Source organism: Toxotes jaculatrix, chromosome 21, assembly GCF_017976425.1.
Source record: "Toxotes jaculatrix isolate fToxJac2 chromosome 21, fToxJac2.pri, whole genome shotgun sequence".
NCBI lineage: Eukaryota > Metazoa > Chordata > Actinopteri > Toxotidae > Toxotes > Toxotes jaculatrix.
Window position 1 is genome coordinate 15379709 of NC_054414.1, and position 10134 is coordinate 15389842.

Below are 10134 nucleotides of genomic sequence, written 5' to 3' on the forward strand. Positions count from 1 at the left end.
ACAAAGCTGTATAAGTTTTACAGGAACCAAGACAGGTCATAGTTTAATCCTTTTAAATTGTGATCATGGGTTAATTTTCTTGATATCTTGTGATAACAGGTTGATTAATCTTTAATTTTTTATCGTAACATAATCGATAATTATCCCTTTTCCCATAGAAGTACAAGAAATAATTAGTTTACAAATGTGATTGAAGACAGAACGAGGTTCTGCTGCTGTCAAGGCTACATTTGCACATATTTAAATAAATTGCTGCTCCAGAGCAAATTAGAGCTGATTCTTTAGTATATGATTGATTTGCTCCATTGGAAACATTAATTCACATGCGAGGGGAGTGATGTAATGTCTCGGTCCCACAACAGATCCTAACAAGAAGAGAAGGGCCTGCTGACTTTGAACTCTGCAGAGAAAAATCTGATAAACATGTCAGCTTTTGCAGAGCAGAGGATATCTGCAGACAGGAAATGGAAGGTTTTGGTTAAGTATGTGTGTGCAGTGTGCATGGAAATGACTGTAAGAAAATTAAAGTATTGATGCAGAAGATGATTACCTGCTCATCAAGTCATTTTTGACACTGACATGGAGTGTAGAAGATTGCACAGCATTATGATTTCTGCACAGGTGTCTTCATGTTTATGTCTTTTGTGGAGGCACTAAGTAAGTGTTGAGAGATACTGACTTGGAGAGTGGCAGCGAATGAAACAGAGGACATCACTTAATCACGACATGACGGCTGGTGTGTCTTCATTTGATGCAGTTGCCACAAAAAAAGGCATCTGCCTGCCCTGTGCACTCCTCACATAAAAGGCAAACAGATTAGATTAAAATGGCATACAACAGATTAAAATGGCAAAGCGGGGGAAGTGATTTCATACAGCTGGCAGACAAGATGAACGAGGGCATGTCAAAACTGACAAACAGCAAGTCGGGCCTCTTTCTCTGCCTGTACGTGTGTGTGTACAAAAAGAAAAGATTAGGTGAGACAGACTGAATGAGGGAAGAAAAAAAATAATCATCAGGTTTTGGAAAGGGTAGAGGGGGTAAAGAGTGTGTGGGAGGGAAGGGAGCAGATTTTAAATGTAGAATAAAAATGAAAACAGGACAGTAAAAACTTTAAAAAGAAAAAAAACGACAAAATGTCAAAGGGTACACAGATTTTGCCAAAAGAGGCTGTGCCAGATAAGCCTTTCTGCTCCCGAATGACCCTTGAGGTGAAGAGTTTTGGGGTAGAAAACACAGCCATGGCATTGTGGGTAGGAAGCATAATCATAATGGTTGAGCAGGAGGGGGTGGGCAGCACAGCCACATCCAAACATTATTTTTAGACAGAAAAAATGTTTGTTAACAAATATCTCCTTTAACTAAAGAAAGAAAACAAATGACATAAATGAGATATAATGAGGATTTCACCACCTGCTCATATTGTACATAAAGTACACTCACACACTGTGTTTACAGCCAGGTGTGACCCGTATTTAAACGCATACATTCAAATCCCCCTTTCGCTCTCGGCATGCGCTGCACTATGCATCCAAACAAGGATTGCAACTGGGGATCGTTTCACTAGTCATCATTCTGTTGATTATTTTGTTGATTAATTGATTCATCATTTAGACATCAGAGAAACACGTCTGACATAAAACTTGCTAAAAGCAGCATATCGTCACATTTGAGAAGCTGGCAATTAGTTTCTGTGGATAAGCTACTATAAATGAAAGGAATGTTTCAACATTTTGGGAATTACTCCTATTTCCTTCCTCTTTTCATCTTATCCAGGATAAGATGAAAAGATTGATACTACTTTCAAGTCTGTATGCTCACAGATGAGAGTGCTATGTTCTCATCTAATTCTTAGTGTTGAATTATTCCTTTAATTGAGAAATTGTTTACGCACCACCTCCAATTCTCAGAGGCATGTGGCACATAAAGGATCTTCAGAGCTCCCTTTGGGCTAATCACACTATCAGGCTAACTTGACTTAAACTGACAAGTCAGCTAAAGATGCCAAAGATAACACGGGGTTTAGCTAACAGGTCGAAGAGAGAGACAGAGATGACTGGTGAGATAGTGAGAGCGGTTCATCTGTATGGAGATCAGATGGGGATTCAATGCAAACATGTCACATTGAGCCTGTTAAATCTGGATCACAGGATGCTAGGCTGACGTCCTCATGTAAACAGACATCCTTTAAACAAACTAAATCCACATTAAATTGGCCCACACACACACAATCTGGATGGTGCCCTGCTGCTCATCCAATTATGACTATGCCATGGGGTATTGGGATGAGGACGATTCAGCTGGTCAGCAAAGACGAATGGTAGATGGAAGCACTAAAGAGGAGAGATAAATCTATCTGGAGGCATGGGAAATGCTAATTAAGTGATGAGGACTGACAGAGCTGACAGTTTCAGTCACTATGTAGACAGTCTGCCCAGTATCTCTAGGAATTCCACTCATGCTGAATGATTCTGCTGGACACAATTTACATCTAGTACCATTAACATTCAGTGCAAGAGCAGTAAATATTGTATTGTTTATGCAGAATGGAATAAAAATTAGGATATATCCAGACCTAATGTGACAAACTACACAAAACAGCTGCCCTCTTATTTTCTCTGAGAAGCAGTGAATCCCTCCCTAGGAGCATGACAGGATGGTGTGGGACAAACCGGCTGTGCAAAGGGCGAGGCTCTAATAAATGAACTGTGGTAGCTTGAGTGAGAATAGTGATTATTCTGTGAATCTAGATTATGCAGAGTGTTGATAGCTTGCATCTTGGCTCTTATCTCGTCACTCCCCACAAGGAAACACAAGGTTCTGCACAGCAAGGATTGGGGAGTGGATTAAGTGATACTTAATTCAGTTAGGCAAGTCAGTTGGGTCTCATCTGTCCACTTTGCTCATGTTGTCTGACATTAAAACATGATATCATTCCCCCCCCCCCCCCCCCCCTTCAGGTAACATTTCAATCGATTGTTTCAGTATATTATCAATTATGTGTCCTCTGGCTGGAGCTACTACATGAGTGACAGGGAACAGTTAAGCCACGAGATCTGGAGGGATGAAGTCAGGAGATATGAGTCGCTGGAGGAGAGAGACAGAGAGAATGACTGAAAGGGAACAAAACACAAGAGAGGGATGGAGACAAATAGGGAGGATTGAAAAGAAAAGAGCGTAAGAGTCAGAGAGAATGAGAGATAGAATGATTTAAGATGGTACACAAATGAGAAGCGGATGAAGAGAGGTGAGACACTGATTAACAGCCACTCAGTTATCACTGTCACCTCTGATGCATCAGTGTTTTCAATTCAAACCAATGTCAATAGAAAGCAAGGACACAGGGGATGGTGGTGGTGTAAAGATATGTGAGCTAGACGTGATGAAACAAGAGAGGTGAGTTAAAAATAAGGTGAAGAAAAAAGTAAGATACAGAGATAGGCAAAGGAAGAGATCCATTATGCTTGTAGAGAGTGGATGGCCTTGGCATCAGGCATTACTGTGACAGATTAAGGGTTAATGTCCAACTGGGGGCCCTTAATAGAAGACTGGAGTACTTCCATTGCACACATACACAGAGGGGGAACTGAGTGTGCTTCTGAAGGCTGAAATGAAAAGCCGTGATTCTGATAATAATAATAATAATAATTGCAGTGATTACTGCTTGTTCGCATATCTCCCAGCCATTATTCCCATGTGTTTTTTTTTCCTACCTAACCGTGGTGCCAGCATTAAATCTCCTCGATATTCTCTGTCAGCAAGCAGGGCTGAGGGAGGAGATTTTGACAAAGAAAAAAAACATCCACACACTTTTATTCTGTAGAAAATAATGTCAGGTTGATGGGTGTGTGCGTGTGTGTGTGCGTGTGTGTGTGTGTGTGTGTGTGTCCATGCACACAAGAATAGCAGAAGGAATAGCAACTGTTGTTGTCGCTGTCTTGGGGAAAAAACTGTTTTATAAGTGGAGTTATGTTCACATTGCATGCATTTTTCATTACCACGCATTCAGTGTTTACTTTTTGTTGACATTACTGCTACTAAAATTTACTTTCAGTGGGGAAGTTTAGTCCCGGCCCTTGTAAACCGAAGATTTTATAAAATAGTCTTAACTCAGAGGTCCACTTTGTAGCTTTCTGAGTAGCTTTCTCTTACTGTCTTCATTCAGCTCAGGTGTCATCGGGTGGACATGTATGACTTGACTTGACTGATGGTCCCACATCTGCACGGAGCCATCTAATTTTTAATGTGCTCTTTTCATGTGAAAACGAACTGTGTCCACATATTTTATGGTAGTGAGGTCCTCTGACAAAATCAACATAAATACATCTAAATGGAAACAGCTGTGTGATCAGCTACGCCAACATTTAAATTGTGTGACTACAGAGAATATTTTTAACTTTGGTGCAGACACAGACGTTTACTCTGCTGAGTGCCAGCCCTTTAAACCTTAGCCCCGTCCCGCTCTCCGTGTGATCACCTGTACTGTTTAAAACAGCTGAATTCACGATGGAGTTGTTCTCATTTACATCATTTCTGAGTGTGAGTAGTGATATATTTGCAGCTGTTAAACACTACCTATTAACCAGTGGTTATTCCCAAACAGCTGCAGATGAAATCACAATGTGATTCAAGAATCTCTTGAAGATTAATTTCTTCCGAGAGCACCTCCTTTCCTGGCACCTCTAACATCCCAACATGCCTAACTAGCACTTACTGATTTCTTTGCACTTTGTTGAAAAGATTTTGTGCTTACTTGAAGATCTTCTACTGTACTGAAGCTTTAGTGCTGTCCCTCACTTGTAAGCTGCTTATAGGAATTTGGTATTTTATATTTCATGACATTTGTGGTAAGGTTTCTATTTCTCTGGTCACTAAGCATAAGTCAGTGCAGTGCCGTCACAAGTGTACCAAAATATCAGTAAGTGAGGGAGAAAAGAAAGAAAAAGGAATGATATATTGGAGACTTGAATGTGTCAGTGAGTGAATAAATGAATGACTAGATTAATGAATGGATGAATGAAGCCGAGAATGGATGAGCCAGTCTCTGCACGTGTAATAGACTAATGGGTAAATCGTGGCTGCTATGGTAACAGTACTGTCTGTCTGGGATGTATGTACTGAAGCTGCTGTTCCTTACTAACATTCACACAGATCTGCCAGTTCTCCACGTTTTGTTGTTAAGTGCATTGATTTGTCCAAAAAGTTGAACCAACTCTTGCAGCACCTGTGTGGGAGTGGTGATGCGTGGGTGTCTTTACAGGGAAAAGCTACATGCCACCCATCCACTTTGTAACCCTGAGTCATAGCTTGCTTGAAGAAAAAACTCCTAGTTAACCTGAACAAAGAGTTTAGAAACCGGGGAGGCTGCACATAGACAAAAATAGACTAACAAGTAAGAAAGGCAAAAGGATTTTCACAGGGAAGAAGTCTCGCCTGCTTGGGCTGCATCAGAGAGACGCATGGGATAAAAATAACCCATAAGTTTCTATTTCTCTCCTTTACAGTCTTCTCCAGCTCCTCTCCCTCCTCCTTCAGTGCACTATTTTTAGCCCACGATGACTCTCCTACATGTGAGTGCCTGGGTGCAACCACACCGCACGTGAGTCTCCTGCACGTGTGTTCCTTTCCGCGCCGTGACAGGCAGCCCCAGACGTCAGACACGACCCGCACCACTGCTGCCAGTGCCAACACCAGAGGAGGGAAGAGAAACAATAAGGAACAGGATGGATGGATGGATGGATAGATAGATCACACATACACAACAAGAGAAATACACCAATGTCAAGCTCAACAATAGCTGACATTAAAATGCTGAACAATTTGAGCATTCGTGGGAATGAGTAGGAATAACCTATAATGTGTGGATACAACAAGCAGGTTTAAACATAGAAACAGTCTAATGTGTGATCTCTTGAATCATGAATGAAGCAGTGACAGGTCGTGTGCAGCATTCATAACAAAGGTGGGTATTTGCCACAGGTTGTTTCAGCAAATGCCCAGAAACTGCACTTGTTTGTCTTAAAGTGACAGAGCCCCTCCAACTGCAAAAGGAAATTCCCAGCCACTGGTGCTGGGAGTAAAAAAAAGGATGTAGTTGTTTAAAGAGCCCACAAAGTTTGCTCAGAGAGGAAGGTGGGGATGTTGGACGGGGTTGTTGCATTTTAACACAGGAGAGTGGTGATTGTTTAATTCAGTTTGGTTCCCTCAAATGTCGTCCTGCTAGGGGGCAACAGGTCTGAAAAAGCCTTTATGTGGTGTTTAATTTGGAGGACTTGCTGCATGATTTGTATCTAATAAGTCTAACTCACAATCTCCTACGCTTCTTGCAGTTTTCTTTTCTTAACAGAAAAAGGCCTCCACGGTTTTCTCACAATTTTCTCACTTGTGGGTTTGAAGTCCTGACTGAGTCACAGGACCACACATGCTTCTCTGAGTGATGTGGATTTTACTCCTGTATTAGCGGCATGTTTAGATTTGGGTTCTCAGTCTTATCCATGGATTTCTGCAGTTAGGTCATTTTCAAAAAGGGATTTTCTGTTTTGTGGACTTGCCCATGTGGAGTTTTCACTATGTTTGATCTGGGATCAGTAGTTGTTCTTTTAACTCCCACCGAAGTCCAGTTTTCTTTTTGACATATTATCTCCAGCAGAGAGCATCTTAAACTATTTTTCAACATGTCTTTGACTGGTTTGATAATTGTATGTGCTGTCATCTGCTGTTGTGCAGCTGGAATCTGTTCTCAGACCTACTGTAAGGAGCAGAGTGTTTCATACGATTAAAAAAAAAAAAAAAAGTTAAGGATTACAACCATCTGTATGTGTTTTCCACAACATGAATGAGACATTTTAAACTTGATTTGAGAACAGGAAGTGTGGGTTTTATGTGATCATGTGGCGAAATCCCAGCTATTCGGAGAATTTTTAGCCACACTAGCAGCATGGCTCGAGGGATGGCAGTGTTGGTCTGCTGTGATCGGTCCACCTCTTTGGACCAGACTGAAGCATATCAAAAGCTTTTGGATGGACGGCCATGAAATTTTGTACATAGATTCATGGTCTTCAGAGGATGAATCCTACTGCCTTTGATAATCCTCCGACTTTTCCTTTTATTGACCACTACTGGCTAGATCACCATGAAATTAGGTATAGACATTCTTGTTCCCCTCAAGATAAATTGTAATAAGTATGGTGATCCCCGATTTTTCGTTGAGCTGTAGCATATCTCAGAACCCCCCCCCCAGATTGTTGCACTGTTGATGATGTTAATCAGCAAACGTGTTCATTTATGTTCATGATTAATAAAAACACAAATTTAGGTATATATTGTGTATCAGCACATCGTGTATTAGAAGAGGCAATAATAAGTTAACATGTAAATTTTACTCAATTAAAAATCATCACTCTGAGCTTTAAAATCAAGAGTACTACTACTATGATTGTTTTCAAAGGCTTCTCTGATGCAGTGTAGTGGCTTTTTTAATTGTACCTCTCTGTGTCTGTTAGCAGCTGCTCACTATTTCTCTTGTTTCTTAAGGCCATTAACCAAAAGAGACAGTTTTCTTCTACAGTTTTCAGCCCCTAAGTGACTCTGATGAATGCAACCGAGCATTTCCTGTCTTAATGATTGCGATACAATGACTCTGTCTTCTTTGAAGAGAATCCCATCACAGCTCATTATCCCTTCTTTGTAATTCCTGTAGTCCTGAATGCTGCTAAAAGAGCCTGGCTTATCTTCCTTACACCATCTGTCTTAGTGTATGAAGTGTTTCTTCATTGTCTGAGTGCGTTCACAGAATTTCTAAATTGTCGGTAGGCACAGGTAGTTCCTACAGTTATGTGCCTTCTGAGCTTGTGTTACTGGTATTTATTTACACACCAGACAATGAGAGACATCTCTTCTTTATTAGCTTGGTATTTATCTTTGGTACACTTTAGAACATTTTAACATAATGAAGGCACAGCTTGTCAAGCTCAGCTCTATCTAAACTGAGGTTCAGCTGACCTTTGTAATCTAAACTAATTTAGCTTAGCACAAATACCAGAACTGGTGGATGTTGAGCTAAGCGTGACAAAGTAAATGTGTCCATGCCATCCAGTCTTGCAGAGAGTTCAGCGGTGCACTGAATGTGCCCAGCTTCTGTTATTGGTAGATATTTGTCACATGCTAATTACATGTGATTTCATCCACAGTTGGAGGATGGCAGCATTCCCGTTTTATGGCTGAATTTAGATTTCGTGGATCAAGACTGCCTGCTGGCTTTCCTGCCACATTATTTGCATTTTCTCATTATGTGGGCTCATCAACCTTCTTAACAACTTCAATTTCGTCCAGCCGGTGGAATTCTTCTTTTAGTTTATCCCTCCATCAGGTAATGATTTTTGGTGCTGCAGTTTCCTCCATTGTGGTGTTTTCTCCATCCAGACAGCCCAATCCTGGAAAGACAGCTATTAAAGTGAATCATCTTTGTTGTTTTCTTTGTTTGCCACAACATCTCCATTTATTCCATTGACCCACTTCATTTCAACATAGCTTTTCAGGCTTTACCTTTTCCTTCGCCAGCACTCGCAGACCTTGATTACCTGTGACTGCAATTTTAGTCTAAACTAGCACAAATATGTCTGATATCTGTACTTTTATCATTAAGATCAGCAGGGTAAATGATGTGACATTTGTCTGAGGAAATGTGTCAGATTTGAAGTTGAGTTCATTAATTTCTGATTTTTGACATTTCCAGTCCATGTTTTTTTCAGTCACACTAAGAAGCGCAGCTCTCAGGAAGAAAAATGTCTGTCTGTCTGTCTGTCTGTCTGCTGGTTGGTGTGAAATGTCTCAGCAGCTGTTGGATGGATTGTGAAATTTGATACAGACATTCATGTTCCAATAATTTGATTTATAACCAAAAAACGTGCAAAACTACTTACATCCCCATCTGCCGCAGCTGTACCTTGAATTTTTTATTTTTACTGCTCATTAAATGACATTAATTAGCTTGTGCTACATTGACCAATGCGGGTACGTGGTGCGCGTCCCTTTTCACATCATTGCTTTTGAATTTTTCAGTTTGTCTTTTGAATTTTGTCAGTTTGTGTTTCTGTTTTCATATAGCTACTTGTGCTCGTGTGTGTGTGTGCTCACGTCTTCCTCACGTATTTGTTTCAGCTGTGCTGTGGTGGTCTCGATGCTTGACAAATGCTTGATGGCATTTTTAAGAGAGGTGTCTGCTTCTCTTAGCAACGTCTCATTCATTAATAAATTATCCCACTCACTACTCTGTCTCTAACAAGAGACGCTTCTGTAACATCACATTCACACCACTTTGTGTTGGTTGCGAGTTCATACACATCCTGGCTGATATAACATCTGCAAGTTATAGCCCAGTCATGTTCTTCTTGTGCATTTGTCAACAGGAATGGGCTATACCATACACACGAGGTGCATCTTCTCCATCCACATGCACCTTAGCCTCATTTTCTGTGTTGCCTTCAGTTTCCAGGTGTTCTGTCAGTCACTGTTGGAATCGCCTGCAGTTTCCTGAAACATTGCCCAACTTCACATCTGCTCTCTGCTGATATCAAGTTAGTTCTAAGCAAAGTTAAAAATGTGTTAGCCACCCCCCCCCCCCCCCCCCCCCCTTTTTTTTTTTTTTTTTACTTTTTCAGTCACATTATTTTATAGAGAGAGAGAAAGGTACATTCTAGCTTCTTAAGATGTGAAGAGAGAGAAACACTAAAACTGCCTGCACTTAACAAAAACAACCTAACCCCAAATACAGGTCACTTGTTCTCTAAGAGACATCAGGATAAACAAACCCCCACCCCCCCACACACATATAAAAGAACCATTAAATGAACTGGAGAGAGGTGTATGCGAAAGGAAATGGCTATTGATTCATCACCTTTCCTCTGCTCTGCAGGGATTTCTGAGTTTTCCTCTTCCTCTTTCCTCAGCAAGAACTCTGTCAAGAAGAACTTTGACAACGAAAAGCTTAGTGCCCAGGGTGAGTGTGTTTTTGTGACAGTGTTTATGTGTCATTGATGACAGCCTGTCAATACTTCTGTTAATGGGAATGACTGAAAGCACTGAATACATGTGGCAGGTCAGTGTATCACTGCTAACATCTAGTGGTAGAGGGAC